General features: G+C 38.0%; 1 long non-coding RNA gene across 1 annotated transcript in view; it reads right to left on the bottom strand.

The window, feature by feature from the left end:
* Positions 1–5,136: 5,136 nt before the first annotated feature.
* Positions 5,137–18,854, bottom strand: part of LOC149863619 (uncharacterized) — an 86,154-nt gene continuing 72,436 nt past the window's right edge. The window contains exon 3 of the long non-coding RNA XR_016442730.1: positions 5,137–5,317. This is a non-coding gene — a long non-coding RNA (uncharacterized LOC149863619). The remainder of the gene's footprint in view (positions 5,318–18,854) is intronic.

Here is an 18,854-nt window from a genome sequence, read left to right as displayed (position 1 = left end):
TTTATCCAGATGTCCTTCATTACAGAGATGATTTTCTGAACAGGTGCACCCATGCCTACAAATGCCAACTGAAATTCAAGGAAAAGATGATCTTTTGAGAACTTGATTTTTATTAGCCTGTAACAGATTGGATTCTCTTTGACTACAACCCCTTAAACACACACACTTTTATTGCTTTGATAAACATCCACAAACTGCTTTGAAGCACCACAAACTGCGTGTGCACGCTCATCAGGACACACCAATGATAAGTTTGTGTCACAAATGCAATAATTAAGTGAAATTAAGAGTGAGTGGATATATAAGTATGTTGTTTGCCCCTATAGATATTAGCTTTGGTTGCAGCAATATCAAACAGAACTAACTGGGTCTTCAAATTTATAGCCTGCCATATTAGAACTTCCTCACAGAGGCTTTTCTTGAAAGAATCAGCTTGATATCACATTGATGCCCAGCATCAATTAAGGGTGTGGTAGAACTGTGTATATTTTACACATTAAAACCTTAAAACTGAGTTCAGCTACATTTTGAGAGAGAGTCTCTGATCAGACCTGTGCCAAAGGACCCATATAAACTAGAATATTCCTAAATTCATATTTGAATCAAAAAGTTTTGCCTTAGCAAAATAGGGTTCCTATTCAGAAGATGCAGAAATTATGGGAACAGAAGCTACCAAAAATATTCTTGAAATTCATTCCCATGGATATTGATGTACCTACATTACTAATATATACCCGCAACCTGGTGAACTGAAGCCATCAATTTTTAAATGATACAGTCCCTCATTTTTTTCCTGGAAATTAGTTTTTAAGTTAGTTCCCTTGGTTTTACATAAAGACCTCCCAGCAGTAGTTACTTTTTAATCATCTAAGATTCTTCTAATTTTCTTACTAAAAAAAATCTGGTTTTCATGTCCAGTTTGCCTACTGAAAACTTGCTCGCTTGCTGGCTGAGAACTAAAGCCTGAGCTCAGAATATTGATCTCCGAAGAAATTACCGAGGATTGTGGGGGATTTTGCTTCTGACAAAAAGAATGACTTTTAAGGCCTCAAAAGATGCAGAATTCTTTCAATAGCATGCATTAGTGATAATCAGTACGTGTTGCTATGGTTTAGTAGATGTCGGCACTGAACTTCACAGAAGTCTTTCAACCTTTTCTGTCTAACTGTGTAAATGTGAAGTAACAATAAATCTTGTTGACAATTACTTCCACATCTATTGGCAGTCAGTCAGCTGCAATGTGAACAGTATTGTGCACAATATGTGCATTGCAGCCAACACCCATTAACTATCTCCCCAGTTTCTCCTATGACTTATAGAACATGTTATTTCTCCCCAGTGAGCAGCCCTTTCAAATGCTGAATTAGTAATATTAGCACCAAATACTACTAATTTGTCAGCTGGCCTGTGTTTTTCCATAGTGCTCGCAATGGGGTCTGATAACTGCTTTACAGTTCAACAGAGCAAAGATGAAAATTCAGAAACTAGTTTAGATAATATATATATGGCTTAGCAAAGCACAATAAAATAGACCTGCTTTTTCCTGTTATCCTTGAAAATATTCATTATGCAACTGCAAAATAATTTCATCCCTCTCCATCGAAGCATTTAAGGGCATGCTTAACTTTAAGCAGATGCTTAAGTGGTTTGTGGAATCAAATTCTAATGCCTGCTAGAAGTGTGTGCATGTGTGTGTGAGTATGCATGCATGTGCACATGTACGTTTTTAGATGCCATGCTATATTTGTTCAAATGGGAGGGAGAAACGTTCTTAGGAACAGCTTTATTTTTTTTAATTTTACTGACGAATTTAAACTATGCTTATGAAGGGCAAAATTAACCTCTCAAATGTGCAAAGGAAATCTCTATTGTATATCATGCTCTTATTGCCTGTATGAAATTTTCATTGACATCAGTAGGAGATCTGTGCGAGAAACTAGCACAGAATATGAAACAGAAAGGAAATTTTTCCCTAGTGTTGAAATAAATTTTCTCAAGCTGTTCATACGGGTATATACAAAAACTTGCAGGTATATGTACACATGCTTATGCGCTTATATATATTTCTATATATGTACAGAAGTTGCATCAGGCAACAAGTGCATCATATAAAATGGATATTTTCCATGTACATCCAAGAGGTTAATTTTCTCACAATAGAGATTTACTGTACACAAGTGAGAGGTTAATTTCTTGCAATGAAAAAGCAAAAAGCTCCTTTCCCTTCATGAAATCTTCCTTTCACTCCTATTCATGCTTTGTCAAGTATGTCATATTGAGTGTTTTTATAGAAAATAAGGGTCTAGAACAGCTAAAATTATCCATACCATCTCACAAAGCAGAATTCACAAGAGGTCAGCAGCAGGCTGACCAATTTCATAGAAAGGGTGGCAGAATCCACGTGAAGTGGCTAGGGAGGATGACTAGTAGCAAAGGTCCATGACACTATGATCTAGAGCTGAAAGGGAAGAGTATGTTGTTATGTATGATTAATCAAGGGGTTTAATCCACAGCTGCACATTCATACTTTTTAGACAGATTTACTGTTGCCCAAGACTGCATGGTCTTACAAGAAAGACATTGACTGGGGGAGCTGGACCCACCACTGTGAGGAAATCACATGGACATTCATTATGTAGCACCCCTTTAAAGTGTTTGGTTATCAAGATGGAAGAAACCAAAGGGCTCCAGAGACAGCAGAAGCATGAAAGCAGCCTTGTATGGTTGCCAGCCGTTTTCAATTAGCCTGGTGAATCAGCTGTGAACTCTGAAGCTTCATATTCTGGGAGATCTGTGGATGCATTCTGGCCTGGCTGATACAGTATCTTTGCTACACTGTCACCAGAACCACCTTGTTTGTTAAGATACAATCTGAAGTCAGGTTTTTGTGTGGCTCTTCCACCTTCTCTAAAAAGCTTCTCTCCAAAAGAATATGGGACAAACTGCATCTCATTCATTTTATATATAGCCCTTGAGTGAAAGATATTGAAAGTGAGGCAGAAATCCCAGACTAACAGTTTAGTGCAACGGATGGAGCATCAGGACCCTTGGGTCCTTTCTATTCCTGCATTTGTCACTGCTGGAATTTGGGCAAGTGTCTTTGCCAGCATTTGTCTTATGTAAACGTGGACACCAAAGCCACGTTAGACAGCTGACCAAAAACGTCATGGTTGTTCAAAGTTTTTTTAACAGCCACAACTCCCACTGAAGCCAAGAAGCTGCAGTCTTCCAAATCAAGTTGATGAATTTGGTTCACTGAAAATCAGGCCTTTTTATTTAGGCAGCTAAATATGATTTAAGTGCATCAAGATAAGAATCTCAGTTTGGGCCTTAAACTCTCTGGCCCTCATTGTTTAAATCTATCAAACTTGCACAATATATATTTCTTGGAGCTGGTATGCTGCTTAGTCAATAGTTGCCAAGCATTTTGCGATCCTCTCCTTGTCACATAAGAGAAATATGTTACTGTTAATGGTTGTAGGGTGGATGCTATTCATTTCTCTTAGTTACTAGAATTCATATCAAAAGAGGAAAAAAGCAGAATTAAAGCATGAGTCATGGCAGTAACAAGTACTACATATGCCGGAGTTGGCGTACATCTTATTGAAGCGAGCCCTGTGTTTGTTCAGCTATCACCCTGTATTTTACCTCCCTTGTGAGGATTACAAATAAATAAATACATAAATAAATAAATAAATAAAAAGATTACAGTGTGAACACTGTAAACGTCATATTCATGCAATTCCTCCCCCTCCGCCTTCCTTCCCCAGAAATGGAAACTGCTGGAAACGTTGATTTGTTTTAAACCTTTCAACAATCAGAGATTATTGAAATACTAAATTACTGGCACACAAGAGGCCTAGATGATTGTTGTTCCACATTTACAACACAAACCAAATGATGGCTTGGAAAAAAAATAACAACAAATATTTTGAATCTTATTTATCACAGAGAAAAGCCTGATACGAACAAAAGAGAGACAGCAATTCAAGGGGAAAAATAGAACCCTGAACACAAGAAGCAGCCCATTTTTAAAAAAAATTTAAAAGCCTTTGTCAGGCTCAAAAAGAGAAACAGACTTAATTATTATTTTCTGTTTATTCCATTTTGGGAGTTTTATCTCAAACTATAACTTACCAAGAGCAATTAGAAACAAATGGAACCCAGCATGAATACTTCTCTGGGGTTTGATTGTCTCCTCCTTGGCTCTTACATCAGCACAGTGATACATTGCCCATTGGAAGCCAGCATGACTAGGAGCAAAGAAGAAAAGCCATGCAGTGATTTAAACTCAGGGCTTCCTTTGTTTGTTCCATATGTAATTGCGACCTGGACAATAGTGTCTGTCCATTATAATAAAGGGTTTCCTCCAATGGAACCTGGCTAGATTAGTTAGATTATTCTGCAATTTGTTGAAAAGGGCGGAGGGAAGGATAGAAATAATTTCTTAGAATAATCCAGAGAATTACCTTATGTCTCTGATATAGATCACTGGGGAAATAATTTAAAGGCATTTTAAAACATCTCCCATTTTCTATTATGAGCCTTTGGATTTCCACAGTTTGAGAAAAGAGAGACATTGCATCTTAGAAAACTAATTACAAAACATAAAAATGTTCAAGTCTAATGGAACGAATCAGACAGACAGAAAAGATTTCCATACAGAAAGATCAATGTTTGGAATGGAAGTTACGGCTTTTACCTAAGTGTCTTCCACTCAACATCTTTGTTATACATTCTCTTTGTTCCTGTTAGCTTACTAATTAGCTGAGATTTTTTTTAATGCCCCTTACACTGGGTTAATTTTGTCTAACTCAACAGCAGGGGTTTGTGTAATAATAATTCACATAGCAATGTCAATGATTAAAATCCTTTCATTAACATGGTACCTTAAAGATAATGAATGTGAAGCTTTTAGCTAACCCAATCTCTGGGCTCAGAAAGGCAGTTTTTGCAGGGGGGGAAAAAAAAGTCTTTGTACAGATTAGCTGGTGCCAGCAGAACAAATGAGATCTTCGTTTGGGTGTATTACAAACACAAAGTCACACAAATCAAAGAGCATTTATTATGAATACAATGATGTAGCATGCCTCTTTTGACAAAAGAATTCTAATAATGTACTTGAAGAATGCAAAACAGGCATTCAGAAGTGCTAATTTTCTGGCATTTTTTGTAGACAGCACTGTCAAGTCACAGATAATCAGCTGAAGGGTCAGAGTGCCTTGAGCTGAATGTTGTCAGAGATGTGGCGGAAGGTGCTTTGGGCTGGATATGCCATTTCTCTTCAGTCTCCTCAAGAATTTTAAACAGGTTTTATCTGTCAGGATACAAGAAGTGTGGTACAGTAATTAGGGACACGAGATAAAATTTCATTTTGGAAAGTTTTAATAAGTGTTGGAACAACTGTTCCACTGAACTCTCCCTCTCTTCCAAGAAATACCTTTCCACCTACACCCTAATGATTCTTACATTTCATTTTGCTAAGTGCAAAAGATATTTGCCTTATGAATTCATCCACATACAAACAGTATAACTAATAAAGAAAGATGCCTTAGCAACAGCAGCAAGGTAACATCATTGACTACACACTGTGATTAAAGTACCTGACAGCATTATCCTCTTAATTTACTACATTCAATCTACAAAATTGTTTCTGTACTTTAATGTATAGTCTATATGAATTATTTTTATCATCTAGGTATATAGTATATAACTGAATTTGGATTTCAACTCAGATCTACACAGTAGCCAAAGACATGAGAAAAACAAGCTCTGACTTTCACAGCTCTGTTCCAAAGGATGAAACTAGGAAAAAAAATACTATAGAAACCACCTCTCAAATCTAGGACTGTGATTTCATTTTAACCAGTTTTCCTCCTAATGCAATGAATACTGAAGTCTCAGCTGAAGGACTAATCCTTCAAAGACATAAGTGAGTAATTTTATGCATGTGAATAGCCTTGTTGAAGTTATTCGCATGCTTGTTAAGCCTTTGCATGAGCAGTGCTTTACTGCATGAGCAGTGCTTTAGTTTTGTAATCAGCTAGTCCATGTAAGCAAAGCTCCCCATCAAAGTGAGCTTAGTTGGCATTTTCAGTAGGGTGGTTTCTGAATAGGTCTTTAGAAAAGTCTTTGCCCACTATGCCATTCATTCAAGTAAACAGCCTGTCCAATTCAAGAAGGGGGCCAATGGCAGACTAGTTAGAGGAAACATTCACCGAGTTGGAGCTGCTCTATAATTTGCCTATTGATAATTTCATATTTTTTGTTTTTAGTGCACTTCTGTTCCCATTGCTCTCATAAGCACAAATAATTGGTCCCATTTTTTAAAGGAGAGAAAGCAGGAGATAGCTCCCCTAGAAAGCTGAGTCATTGAACTAGCTACTAAAATTAATATGGAGTACTACTAAGTAAAATTTGGTACTGATAAGGACATTAATATGAAAGCAGCTAACAAATGACCTTATTTAGGAGTATCTAGGCAAACTTTGTGTGTTTTGCTGTGCCTGGCCAGAATGCAGGAAACAAGAAAGCTCTTTTAAGGTATATTTATATTAGGATCACTGTGTGCTGTAGCTAGGAAGTTCCCTAGCAAGCTCTGCCCATGTGTTACTTCTCACATTCCCCAAATATGGAATATACTGACCTCATCTCAAGCACACCAGAGACTGAGCTCTTGACAGTGGCTACAGCCGGATGCCCTGGAGCAGCCTGATGGAACTATGACTGTTCAGGTGCATCTACACATGCCCCCATGGCACCATTGTTACTGTACCATCATTTAGTATTTCCTTTTGGTGGCACACAGTTATTTTTAGCCGCTAAGTCGCCATAGCAACGCACTATAGCAAGGGACCGCATGATGCGACATAGCTGCGGCATCATGGTTTGTGCCCACTGATGCTACGTCACCATAACATGTTGCTACAGTGCCGTAACATCTCGTGTAGATATGCCCAGTGAGTAGGACCAGATGAGTGAGTCTTGCCTGATAGCATCCCAGCCACAGCATACACCCGGTGTCATGTAGGCGAGCCCTTAATTTTGTGTATATCATTTAATTTGGTTCCACCTGTGGATTAAAGGCAAGGAAAGGGTGGCAAATATGGCTGTACAAGTAGCATACACCAAACTTGATTATGTGGATGCTTTATGACTGTGGTACTTGATTACTTGATACTAAATTTACTCTATTTTACTGTGCATTAGCATAATTGCAGTTTTTTACATGACACTTTTGTGCAGTAAAATGGGTTACTGCACTTTAAAGCATCTATAGTGATGATATAAGTTTTCCTGCACTGAACATACAAAGGACTGAATTGAAGGTGGAAAGAAAAAAATGGAAAGGGAGGTATGGATAGACAGTATATGTAGGCCTGAACAAGGCTGGGGTTTTTTTGCTGCTGTGTAGATCAGAAATAGCCTGCGGGGAGTTGTCATAATTTAGAGTGCATTCTGGTGCTGAGAATCATTTGAGCCCTTGCAGAAACTCACAATCTAGAGGACATGAAGGTGCCATAAAACTACCTTTTCAGCCCCACATTACACTGAATCTTATGTGCTGGGCCTTGATCCCATCTTTATTGCCCACCATCTGATCCTGAATACTTATTTTATTATCCTTTAGATTTTGTTGCAGTGTCTCCTTGAATCTTCGATCTGAAGAATAGAATCTCAAGTTCATTATGGTAATTATTCATTCTTTTATAGCAAAAGCTTCTTAGGCACTTACTAAGATCATTAATACCAGAAAGGAATCCATTAGCACAACTGCAGTCATTCCTGCATTTTTTTTCTGGCAGAGAAAAAAAAGAGGCCAACACAGGGTCCATGAAAGCCTTCCAGAAGTAAACCTTTAACAGGCAGCTTTACACTGTGTCAAGCCAGTACTGAAATAGTATCTTCTAGAATAAGATTTTGTTTAATGTTTGGTAACTTCTAGACACAGAGAGTAATTATGAAGGAATAGGAGCACTGGACATCTTAGTATGGCTCCAGCCTTCAATTATATATCTCATTGAGGCATTTCCTTCTCCACCTTTACTCTTTGAGACCTGGTGTTCCCTTTGTGAAGTAGTGTCAGAAAATGGTCATTAAAAACTCTAATCAAGTCTTGATGATGCAAAATTATAATTAATCTTGGAAGAAAAGGCAGAGATGAGAGGGACAGCAGTATGCTGAGAAGCACCCTGTTACCAGATCAGGAATGGATATGCAGTTGCACCCTAACATTGTGTAAACCTATCCGTAAGATGTCATGCCCACCTTAGGCATGTATCAGAAAGGCAATACTTGCATAACTCCCCACAGAAATAATTAATCAACAGCAAATAAAAAAATGCTACTCTCGTCCATGTTCCCATGGGTGGGAAGGTAGGCTAAGACTAAAAAGGTGAGGATCTGGCTCCCAACTCAAATGCTGCAATATTCTGAGAGACATTTCCAATTATCTTTGGCTCTGTGGAAAGTAAAATGGAATGTGCTTGCAGTTCAAAGTGGGGAGAGTGAAATTTAATGCATGCAGTATATGTATGGTTTAACTTCTGGTGTAGAGATAGTAGGTCAGATTTTTTCCTCCCACCAAACATTTCACATGGACTTTCTGTGTGCATTTTGGTAGAGTTCCATGCTTTATTTGAGGAGGAAAAGATTGATTTTCTCTTTGCTGAGCACGTATCTCACACATCAGCTTAGGACAGGTAACAAATGCAAATATAAATAAATTAAACCAGCTGTGTATAGTTTAAAAATGGTTTGGATTTTTTCCCCTTGAAATGGTTGCTTTTGTTGTATGAACTTATGGTTGTCTTTGGGCTTCTTTTGGCTTTCTCATTGTGGGCTTTGTAAGGGACCCTATTACAAATAGCATACCATTGTCACTGTCCTTATTGTCTGGGCTGGGATTTAATTTCAGTACATCACAAGCAACCAAGACAACCCTGGCATTGCAATTTGTCACACTTTTTTATGAGCTATATCTCACTGAAGTGCATTCTCCCCAGCCTACTGCCATAGGCTACTAGTCTGGAACAAAGCTCTTGAACATAATGAGAAAGGTAAAATCATACCAGAGAAAATTAATGACCACCACTATACATTTCTCATTCCTACCAGCTTTGTGAAGACTATTACATCAGCCAAGCTGAGTCAGGGGTCATGCTGCTACTCCTGCCTGAAGCTGTGCAAAATTTGCTACTTTGAGAAATATGGCCAAGGAAAACATATGTTTATGCAACTAAAAACCAACAGAAATTCTGAGCAAATACAAAAGATCAATCCCAAAAGAAGGAGGGAAAGGAAAGTGTCTGAAAGCGTTGGTTAATCTAAAGTGATGTACTGTCAGCTCCAATTCTTGTCTTCCCATTGTGGTGCATCTTCTTACCTGTTTCACTGTGATGTAGTAATGGTGTACCTTTTGGTGCTTGTTGCTGTTTGTATTAAAGTGATGCCTGGATGTCCTAACACAGATGAATACATCATTTAGACAGAATCATAGTAAATAGGGCTTGAAGGGACCACAGGTGGTCACGTAGTTCAAACCCAGCTCTAGGCAAAATCATCCCCATCTAAAACAAAGGTTTGTGTAATCTGCATTTCAAAACTCCTAATACTATAGCTTCTGCAGGCTCTACAGCTAATCTGTTGCACTGCTTAATGACTACATAGTTAAAAAGTTCCTCCTAATATCTAACACAGATCTCCTTTGTTTCAATATAAACCTATTGCATCTTGCCCTGTCCCCTGAGGACACAGAGAACAGTTGACTTGCGGTATACCATCTCATACTAAAAGAAACATCCTGCCCCAAGTACCTTACAGTCTAAGCAGCGACAAGAAGTGATGGGGTGGAAGGAAAGATAAAATGACTTGACCAAGGTCATGAAAGTCATTCTTTGGAAAAGGTAAGGACAGACCTGAGTTTGCCATAAAGTGATGTAAGCAGTAATTCCTTGTCTCTTATCTACAGGGTCATGCGACCTTCTGTCATAGGAGATGATGTATGAGACAGAGCCATGTTTTTAAGGGCCACTTGCCTGAAATGTAATAAAACTATGTTAACTGTAGACCTACTTGCTCACAAGGAAGACAGGTTTCTTTTAACAGGACAGATTAGATCCTGAAACAACAGAATAGCAAATCTTCATTCTGGAAACAACAAGATTCCAGATATGGTTTGGACTGGGGGAGGTGAGGGGAAAATATTTTCCATTAAACATGTTTCCTGGTGCTTTTAAAACTCCTTGAAAAGTACAACTTTGCCTAATTTTACAAGCAGTTCAAATTTTCTGTTTGCAACTCTCCTGTGTATCTGGATTAATTGATGTGGTGTTCGGGAGACCTGTACACAGTGAAGAAAATTATAGGTGCACCACCAGTTACCAAGATAAAAAAAAGTTTTCTCTACATTCCAAAACCAGTATTCTCCCTCACTCCAAGAAGAATAAGATATCTAAATATTCAACCCAATCATGTTGCATGGCTGTTCCTTTGAGCCAGCAAGTGATGATTTTATATCTTAGTCTTGTGCTGAAACCCAAAGTCCATAATTAACTGAGCAGTGTAGTGTTAAATGGGCATAAATAACCTAAATTCATTTTAACTAACTCTACAACTTATCCAGATGGAAGGTTAAGGACTCCCAAGGATCTTTTGAAAATAATAGAGGATAAGCTCAGTGTGCTATCAGACAATATTTCTTTTCTCAGTATAAATTATCACAGTAATTATCCATGGGTGACAGATGAGGGAAATGTAGGTGAACCAACTATAACCTAAATGATGCAGTCACTATTAATTTACAAACATCCTTATATCTATACAAGTAACAAGGAAGGTATTTCCTACCATATATTTTTAGGAAGATAGTAAGGCAATAAGGTAGGAAATAAGGGAAATTGTTTTCAAAGAAAAGAGCATAATTATTGAAGAGAAAAATGCTAAACCTCTTGTAGTGGACTTGATTTGCATCTGTTACAGACTTTAGAAATCCACATGTTAACATGGAAAACATTTGTCACATAAGACTGGGAGCCAAGTTGTTGGTGTCTTTTGTTATCTCATCTGACCCCTGAAACTCTCACCCTTATTTCTTTTCACTTAAGTCTCACCCTTATTTCTCTCCCCCTTGATACTCTTCCATTCTAGGCTTCACATGGGCCATCTTCTGAGGTGCAGTCTCACTGCTCTTAAATTAATTAGGCAGGTCACCATTGAGTAATACAAGCAATACTGAAATCCCTTTCAACTTGGTCACTTTGCAGTACTTCCAGACACTGTGTAATGTGAATGTAATGTGTGTAACAGCAGGAAGAACCAGCAGGCAGTCTGCTGAGCTGTGATGTCTGTTAATTTGGACCACAACTCCCCAAAACCCCTATGGGGGGCATCTACATGTGCGATTAATGCAATGCAATGAACTCTGGAGTGGTTTTAGCCACAGTAAACTGCTCCCAGGTGCAGTTTCTACATGTGCACCCAACACAACAGCAATTTGCGCTGTGGCAAAGCAGGCCCTGAATTGGCTGGGCTGACTAAGTGCAATTGGCATCCCTGGTCAGCATCTACACATTCATTTCCAGCACAATAAATTAATCCCCCATAAAATAATACTGTGCCCAACATTGCTATCTTACCATGGAGTTAATTTACTGTGCCCTAATCCTGGTGCATGGGTAAATGATGACACTTTACCATGGAGCCAATTAGTCTCCTCTGCAGTAAAGCAGACATGTTGTTGCACCCAGGGGCTAGGGGACAAGGGAAACTTGGACTGGAGTAAAGGGAAGAGAGAGCAGTGTGCATGTGGAACCTGGTCAGCCCTATGCGAAGGAGTGCACAGTGAAGCTGGAGATCTCACTGGCTCAGGCACCCAGGACTGTGGACTGAAGGAGCGGGACTCAGACCTGGGGGAAGCTGCAGGCTGCTGCTGAGCACTCTAGGAACTAAAGGCTTATTTGCAGACACCTCTGGAGGTATGGGGGAAAATTAAGGTGCTGAGTGTATGTTACCAGAGTGTTGATGCTTCTTTACCTTGTACTTGTTCCCTCCCTTTGGGCCATTGCCTTGTGACCCTAACCCCTATGATTCTCCATATAAAAGTGGGAACCCCCCTTCCTTCTTGTGCCGGTTTCTGGGTTTGCAGGGTTGGCAGAGATGGTAAGGTCTGGGATGATTAGACTGAAACTTTCCACAGAACATTGCAGAAACTTAACTTGTCAGTATTTCAGAAACTTTTAACACTTGGGGCCAGAATCAGAGACAGCATAAAAGGTCCTTCCATTCAGGCTTGCATAGATCTACTCCCATCCATTTAGTCTGTGAGTGTAATATGGTCATATAAATTCATGAAAGGGAGATGGAATAAGGCATTAATATGATATAAGTGAGAAATACAAATTGACCTGCTTTTAACTTACACCGTCCTATACCTTGACAGAAATTACTCTTCTTCTACATGTTTCTCTTCTTTGAAGCTGGTATTTCTCCTTCTTTAGAGGTTTTCAGGGAGAGGCAGAATAGGCAGCTATCTGAGACAGTTTTGGAATAGCACATCCTGCATCTGGGCAGACCTTTGAGGTTCAGAGCTAAACTAGATTTAGAAAACCAAAACCAGAGGTGATGTTTAAAATCATAGTGGTAAGTGAGCATATACATAAATAATTAGATTTTGAAGAAGGGATAAATATATGACTCTTTTCCTAAACTTCCAAATTTGATGCTATTCATAATCTTTTCAGAACAAGTCACAATAATGCCTATCGAATTCCTTTACTGTTGGCTATATTGTTCTGAAACCAAACTATGTCAGTCACTAGGTGGTATCATAATGGTCTTGATACTACCTCCCTGCAGTTAGGATAGAGATGTTATAATGATGGACAGCAACTAGGGGATAAGGAAAAGGGACCTGTAAGTCATCCCTGAGTGTAATAAATGCCTAAGAGTTTGACAATAACAATTTGAGAGTCAACAGGGAAGCTTGGCACAATGAAGTGCAGTGAATCAGGATGATCAAATGATTTTATTAGTTTTCGTTTATTAGTCAGATGTATTTCCATTTTTTTTAATATGACCAGGGAAAAAAGAAGTAATTGTAATCAGTTTATCAAATAAGACCCTGGCAGAAAGTATGCCACTGGTAACTTGATTTTGTTCAAACTGAGCACGCTATGTTTTGACTAATTGATTGCCTCCAAGATCATTCATCTCTAACAGGCAGGAAGGTGAGTAAATTGGATAGTTTATTTTGAAGGGTTTTATTAAAAATAATTTCTAAATGTTAGAGAGTTGATCTGAGGATTTGTCTTTAAGAAGAATATGGGACAGATGTTGCTTAAAAAGCCGAGAAAAATCTTAATTTATCTTCAAACCACAGGCTGCAAGCCTACCACAGGCAGTCACAGTGTAAGCTTTGCCAATATTCCTGCCCTCTCCACCTGTCATGTGAACTTCACCTACAATAATCACATACTCTGTGGGAGAGAAAGGATTCAGTAACCATGATAGCTAATTCCCAAGCCTCCCCTAAGCAAAGATGAACAATCATTATAAACTGTTCCAAATTATAGATGGTAGTTTCTGTGATGGAGACTTTTGTAGACTGGGCTGAGACAATTACCAAATGAAAGAAAATATTATTATTTTAGGAATTGTAACATTTTAATACAATGTGAAAAATGATGAGGGAATAATAAATGGAGAGCATAAAAAGAGCTAATAATAAAAAGGAGCTTGGTGAGAAATCCCGCTGTCATATTTGCATTTACCCTGAAACTAATGCCGTGCACATTTTTGAATGCAAATAATTCACGAGAGGAAGCAAAATGAGGATGTTAATAATCATTTTTCCCTTAATGAGAAGCTGTACTTTGATTGAAAGGAGCTTTAAGGTGGCCTAAACTAGGCCTAACAAAGGAGTCTTTTTGGAGACAATTTAAAAGAATGTGTTAGAATATTATTCTGTCACTTAAAAGCCCTGGCATTAACATTGTTATCACAAATCTTACTTCAAATTAAAAAAGACATGTTATAAAAATGATTCATTCCATGTGGGACTTCCTTTTTCACTCTGACTCTTAACTTGAAAATGGTGTTTCTTTTGGGACCAGTTAAAGGTTTTAGGGTTCTACACTACCTGGGACTTGCAGCCTTCATGAAGATGCTGGAGCCATCTCCTTGTCTCCAGGCTTATCATGAAGGCCACAGGAGTCTGTCCCCTATTTCCTAGTGGCTGAACGCTTGCCAGTCAGACAGTCAAAAGGAATCTGTTGACTTGAACTAAATGGAATCCTGCTTTGCCTGGTACACTCTGTTCAGTCATGCCCTTGTATATCCCAGCGAGATATTTTGATTTAACTCAGACTCGGGAAAGCTCAGGATTGAAAAACAATGCCATTCACTATCCAGAAGCACAGGCCTAAAAGCAGGATATCTGAATGGCTTTACTGAATCAGATGGTGGGTCCTCCAGTCCTTGTCTCCAGGGATGGCCAGCAAAGTAGTTGCGGAGTAAATGCAAGAAACCCAGCAGTAGGCAGATGTGGGATCATCTGCTTCCAAAATTTATGTTAGAAAGAACTTAACTCTGGATATTCTTGTTTCCCAGATAAATATTCAATCTCTCTAGTGATATTTATTTGCTGGTTTCTGACAGACTAAGGCTTGCCCTGTGTGGAGGTGGTATGCGTATTCTTCATTTGGGCCTGTTATGCAGGACACCATGAATCAATCTGATCCGCGGCGCAAGAGGATACAATTACACTGAAGGCAGTGAAGTTGCATCAGGGCTGATTTTAGCTTGTTTTTACTTTAGAAGCAATCTGCTGTCTTAGCCCTGTCAATCAGCCCCTGTATACATTTCCTCCCTTGAGTCAATGTCAGTGCACCAGAGAGCTGATCAAATTATTCACTGTGAATAAATCTTCCACTGAATGTAGCCTGTTTTCTGCTATCCGTCATTCACAATTCAGTTTTGATCTTTTAACGTATATATGTTTTTCACTGATATTCACCAAATAGTTTACTACACATGGCAGTTTATATGTTATTCATGAACAGTTTATTTTCTGCATGGTATGTGATTGGTCATTGCAGTCCAAGGAAAAGTTTCCTCCTATATTGTAATGGTTTTTCTAAATAGGAGAAACAGACTAGTACATTAGAAGCAGCAAGACCAAATAAGCAAATGCTCTTATTCCCGAGTTATCTACCCACACATTTCTCTGATCCAAACCCATTTACGTGAATGTTTATAGAAACTAAGTGGGACAACCAGGAGTACGCTGAACCATCATTCAGAATTCAGAGCGAATGTTCACAAACTGTTGTTTCTGCAATCCCCATTCAACTGTGTTTTGTACTCCTAGGCCAGGTACAGACATTACACTTTTACTGGTAAAAGTGATCAGAAACTAGTCTATACCCATAACAGAAAAGAAGTTTTACATGCATAGACTATTTTTAAAATGGCAGAACCCGGTCTAAGATTTCCCTCCCAAGAGGCAAATGTGTGTTCTGTTCAATACCAATCTAAACTACGCTGCTTACAAAAAAAACTATGTAACAAATGAATTCTGCCTTAGACTTTTTGAATGTCTGTACCTACCTCCAAAGCATACAGTAGATCTCCTACCATCATGGAGCATCATCTTCCTAACATAGGCAATAGGACATGTAGCTGAAGGCTTCCTACTACTTAGTGTTTATTGGGGCAGTGTAGGTGCATGGGAGGTGGAGTTATTAAAACTAAACTGTCATTTAGCTGGTTTTGCTGACATTTTATAGGTGAATCAACAAAATAACATCCTTGGCTGCCACAAGATTGGAACCAAACAAAAATAATGTTAAGTAAATAAGACACATTTCATTCTGTAAGCTTAGGCCTGTGCAATGTGCTTTTAACATCCCACATTTCAGCTTTTAAAAAGACTCTTAGTCTTATTTGCTCCATGATAATAGCTTGGCTTGGTTAAGTCTCCCAAACAATGCATGAAAATAATTTGATTATAATAATGAGTAAAGATTTTAACCTTTTTTTTAATTAAAGAAACATCTCTTTGATTTTTTTCCCCAAGAGTTTTTCCGTTTTCTCATTAATGTTGCTTCATTATGCCTTCAGGTTGATCAACCATAAATTGTACTCCCTAAGGGCCCAATTCTCCCATCTTTAGTCATGTTGTATAGCACTTATTCATACAAGTAGTCCCATTTAGTCATACTCATTGGGATTACTTGATTAAACTCTACTCAACATGATGAAGGGTGCCTGAGAATCCATTTCAAATGTACGGAGTAGCTCTCTAGTCATTTGAGCAAGTACTATTTAGGTCCTGATCCTACAACAGCTATACATATGAATAGCTCACTTAATTCCATGTACTCATTTTATACATGGAACTGTTCATGCACATAAAGTTAAGCACCTACATAAATCTTTGCAGAATCAAGGCGTTAGACTAAATGAGAAGTGAAATAATTTGTCTTCTGTCAGATCCATTGGTTATTTATTTCTGTTAACAAGCACATATGACTTTTATGAGCTAGCTTCTGATTATGTACGAGAATTAGTAGAAAAATCCTATTTCATATGGTTGTGAATGATCTAATAACTCTTTTCAATTTATTTTTTCTTATTGGTGGTACAAGACAATCTGTATTTGTGGAATACCCTCCCCATATAAGACGTGGAAAGTTTGACAACTTTTAAATCAAATGTAACAGACTTTGATTTTCTAATGCATGCTCAGAGTACGGTTTGCTTCAATTACATATATAGATAAAATTTATATAGGGCCACATGAATGACAGATTGTGCATGAAGAGCTGTTTAACATCTGTGTTGTAGATATTATACATTGAATACCTATATATATTAAGTATATCTAATCATGGAAAAACATTTCAGTTTGAAAGAAGTACTTTTGACCCCATGGTTCAGTCACTTCAAATGAACCATTTATTCAGAACAAAAATGCTCACTTGCAGTGTTCCCCTCTTTCCAGGGAAGTTTAATTAAAGCAAAGACATCTTAAAATGATGACAAGTAATGAAGGTGATATATCCAATATATTTGTTTAATTGATATAAATATCAGTGTTAGAAGATTTATTTCAGCACTGCATATGGGTGAATTTACCTTAAACATAAAGTTGTAAAAGATGCTGAAAAAAAAAATCTCAATTTAATTAGTCCTATTAAATTCATTAAAGCTTCCAAAAGAGTTATTTCACTGATTTATGAATGTTTGTGTGTGCGTCTTCTCAACATTTTGTCATCACTGGCACCGATAGCTTGGATTCATTATACAGCTACCAACAGCCAAATGGAAAAATGTCTGTGACTGCCACACATTAATGGTGTCTGAGAATACTGTCATTAGTAATTTGCTTTGGTTTCTTTTACCCTGTTCTAGTCCCTTTCCTTTTCCTCCTCCCTTTGTAGCTTTGCCTCCCCTTGACATCTGAGGATTTCCCTGCTTTCCTCTCCTCCAGATTCTAGTCTTGCAATTAGTTTCTATGGGAAAAGGAAAGAGACAGGAGCAAATAATTATTGGATAAAATGCTCGAAAGCTGAGCCTTGAACTCTGTGATATTCATTCTCGGTTCCTCGTGTCACTGTGCATCCTTATCTATGAGGTCTACTACCTCCCCGTGAACACGGAATCAATCTATAACACATTTACTAATTACAAATATTGTTGCAGGTTGTGGCATTGATAATTGAATGTGATGGAAGTTTTATATTCTAAGCCAAAAAGCAAATGTGTATAACAGCCACATGTGCAAACAGCATCACTGTGAAGTAGTATTTATGATCACCCTCTGCTGCAAGCGCAGAAGACTGGCAGAAGAGCAGTGATAACACATGCTCTAAAATCAATATGTATTTATTCATGCATGTGTAGGACATGACAGTCTTTGTCCCTGGAGATCACTATTCACAAGCACTGAAGGCAGGGAAAAGGTTAATGAATCATTCTTTCCACTGCATTCTCTTTCTTTATATGTATATGATTTGCTGATTTCTATTCAAACAATGTATGACTAGATGTTAACAAATGTTATAGCTAAAACTGTGTGAGGCTTGTAATACCAGAATCCAAATTGAGCTCTAGGCTTTCTTGGAAAAATGCAAGCTTAATAATAAAGTATTTCTAAGGCAGCTTACTGGCTTATACTTATTACGATATGATTTTTTAAAAAATCTGTCCTGGGGTTCTTGAAATTTAAAACCTGGTTATTTTAGTCAAGGTAGACAGCTTCTCTTAGAATGCTAATAAATTACACTATGTTAAATATAGGTATATAATATTTAGAGATATATTTGTTTGGAAATACATAGAAAAATCAATATTACAGTTGCAGTTCTGAAATATAATTTGCCACCCAAATAAAGCTCTGAGTTTATCAGGATTTTTGTTTTCCTTCTGACATTCATTGGCCAGGTAACACCAGAAGAGACCAGATCACTACAATTTTACTGCCCCGCTGGTCCTAGAACAAGAAAGGGAATCATAGCATTAACGATCCTGACAATGTTTTCATTTTAGCCTGGAAGTCCGTGGATGGAATTTAGATATGCACTGATGTAGCTTCTAGATCTTGATTTCTCTGCACAAGGCATCATGCTGAACACTTTGCATTGGATCCCCATTGGGAGTAGTAGAAATCAGACCTTTCATGCTACTTATGGTGGCTGCAAGATAATGACTTAGGAAGAGTCACTGATATAGTTTAGGGAGCTTTGGTGGCTTTCCCATTGTTCTCTACACAGCAGGCATTAGGGCAAAAGCTATCAGGGAAAAAAACCTGAGGGTTAAATAGAACTAAAAAGAAATTCAAACATGTTTAAATA

Source organism: Crocodylus siamensis, chromosome 5 (assembly GCF_052110815.1).
Source record: "Crocodylus siamensis isolate JL-2025a chromosome 5, ASM5211081v1, whole genome shotgun sequence".
Classification (NCBI taxonomy): Eukaryota; Metazoa; Chordata; order Crocodylia; family Crocodylidae; genus Crocodylus; species Crocodylus siamensis.
The sequence above is the reverse complement of the archived record's forward strand: the minus strand, read 5'-3'. Positions and strand labels throughout refer to the sequence as shown.